We start from the raw sequence: 2,836 nt of genomic DNA, 5'->3' as shown, positions 1-2,836 counted from the left end.
AAGCTAAGCAGACCCACAGGAAGCCAATGTGTCTACACAAGGAGCTTTTTAGCTATCTAAAAACCAAAATGGTTTTAGAGTAGCAGCCGTGTTAGTCTGTATCCGCAAAAAGAACAAGAGTACTTGTGGCACCTTAGAGACTAACAAATTTATTTCAGCATGAGCTACAGCTCACTTCTTCAGATGCACTGAATGGAATCGATATGTGGACAGAGCTGGCATCGGGCTTTGTTGCAAGGATAGGTTCCTGGGTTAGTGTTTATCTTGTATGGTGTGCGGCTGCTGGTATTTGTTTCAGGTTGGGAGGCTGTCTATAAGCGAGGACTGGCCTGTCTCCCAGGATCTGTGAGAGTGAGGGATCCGCAAAAAGAACAAGAGTACTTGTGGCACCTTAGAGACTAACAAATTTATTTCAGCATGAGCTTTCGTGATGGCCTGTCTCCCAGGATCTGTGAGAGTGAGAGATCATCTCCCTCACTCTCACAGATCCGGGGAGACAGGCCAGTCCTTGCTTATAGACAGCCTCCCAACCTGAAGCAAATACTCACCAGCAGCCGCACACCATACAACATAAACACTAACCCAGGAACCTATCCTTGCAACAAAAGCCCGATGCCAAGCTCTGTCCACATATCGATTTCAAGTGACCACTTATCATAAGACCTAATCACAATCAGCCACGCCATCAGGGTTCGTTCACCTGCACATCTACGCAACTGTTGATATGCCATCAATGTGCCAGCAATGCCCCTCTGCCATGTACTTTGGCCAAACCGGACAGTTTTTCACAAAAGAAATAAATGGACACCAAAATGTGACAATCAGGAATCATAAACATTCGAAAACCAGTGGTGAGAACACTTCAACCTCTCTTACACTCAGTGACCAGACCTTGGAAGTGGGCAGTTTTGCCAACAAAAAACTTCAAAAAACAGACTCCAAAGATGAGACTGCTGAACTGAATTAATATGCAAATTAGGGACACAATTAATTTCAGCCTTAACAGAGACTGGGAATGGTTGGGTCATTACACTAATTGAATCTATTTCCCTATGTTAAGTTCTCTTCACACCTTCTATGGGTCTTCTTAATTATCACTTCAAAAGTTTTTTTTCCCCTGCTGATGATAGCTCATCTCAATTGATTAGACTCTTCCTGTTGCTATGCATACTTCCAACTTTGCATGTTCTCTGTATGTATAAATATCTCCTGTCTGTGTGTTCCATTCGGTGCATCTGAAGAAGTGAGCTGTAGCTAACGAAAGCTCATGCTGAAATAAATTTGTTAGTCTCTAAGGTGCCACAAGTACTCTTGTTCTTTTTAAAAACCAAAAGGGATTCATACAGGAAAAGGAAGGAGGGGCATGTCACCAAGGAAGTATACATGCGAATAGCACGAGTATGTAGGGTCAAAAATCAGGAAAGCCAAGGCAAAGACTGAATTATAGCTGGCAAAACATGTTAAAGACAACAGGAAGGGGTTCTACAAATATGTCAGACAAAAAAGAAAGATCAGCAATGGTGTGGGTCCATTGCTCAATGGAGGTGAGCTGGCAACAGACGATGATAAGAAGGCAGAACTGCTCAGTGCCTACTTTGCTTCTGTCTTCTCACACAAAATAATGTGACCGGATGACTAGCAAATTTATCATAGACAGTGGTAAGGGGCAGGGATGCAGATCAGTGTAAGTAAAGAACACATCAGAGGTCTTCTGATAAATTTGAATGAATTCAAGTCAGTGTAGGCTGGTGCTATTCATTACACAGTGCTGAAGAAATCTTGGAGCCACTGGCAATAATATTTGCAAACTCATGGATAATTGGAGAGGTCTCAGAACACTGGAGAAGGGCTAATGTAGTGCCTATCTTTAGAAAAGGAAAAAAAGGAGAAGCTGGGGAACTATAAACCAGTCAGCCTGACCTTGATACCTGGGAAGCTACTAGAGCAATGTATAAAACGTTCAATTTGTGAATACCTGGAGGATGGAGAGGTAATTGCTAGCAGGCAGCATGGATTTACCAAGAACAAATCATGTCCAACCAGCTTAATTACCTTCTTTGACAGAGTAACTAGATTGGTGGATAGGGGGAATGCAGTGGACATAATATACCTAGACTTCAGCAAGGCTTTTGGCACAGTCCCACAAGACATTCTGATAAGTAATTTGGCAAAATACTGCTTAGTGGAGCTATCATTAAGTGGATACATAATTGGTTAAACAGACCCAAACAATGAGTAGCTAGAATAATGGAATGATGTCCGATTGGAAGGAGGTCTCGAGGGGGGTTCCACAGGGATCTGTTCTGGATCTGGTTTTTATTTAACATCTTTATTCATGACCTGGATGTAGGAATAGAGAGCATACTGATCACATTTGCACTTGACACAGAGTTGGGGAGGGAGGTGTAAACATTTTGGAGGATAGAGCTAAAATTCAAAGGGATCTCAATACATTGGAAAACTGGGCTATGGACAACAAAATGAAATTCAATAAAGACAAATGTAAGGTTCTACACTTAGGGAAGGAAAACCAAATGCACAGATACAGAATGGCGGATAACTCGCTTGGCAGTAGCACTGCTGAGGAGGATCTGGGAGTTGTGGTGGATCACAACCTCAACATGAGTCAACAATGCGATGCTGGAAAACAAGCAAATGCAATTTTAGGTTGCATTAACAGAGACACAATATGCAGGTCATGGGAGATGATTGTTGTCATGGTATAATTCCCCATCCTGAACCTTAGCGTCCAAAAGATGGGGTACCAGCATGAATTCCTCTAAGCTCAATTACCAGCTTAGTACTTGTAGCGCTGCCACCAATCAGGAATTCCAGT

This window comes from Chelonoidis abingdonii, chromosome 1 (genome assembly GCF_003597395.2).
Source record: "Chelonoidis abingdonii isolate Lonesome George chromosome 1, CheloAbing_2.0, whole genome shotgun sequence".
Classification (NCBI taxonomy): Eukaryota; Metazoa; Chordata; order Testudines; family Testudinidae; genus Chelonoidis; species Chelonoidis abingdonii.
Note: the sequence above shows the minus strand (reverse complement) of the source record.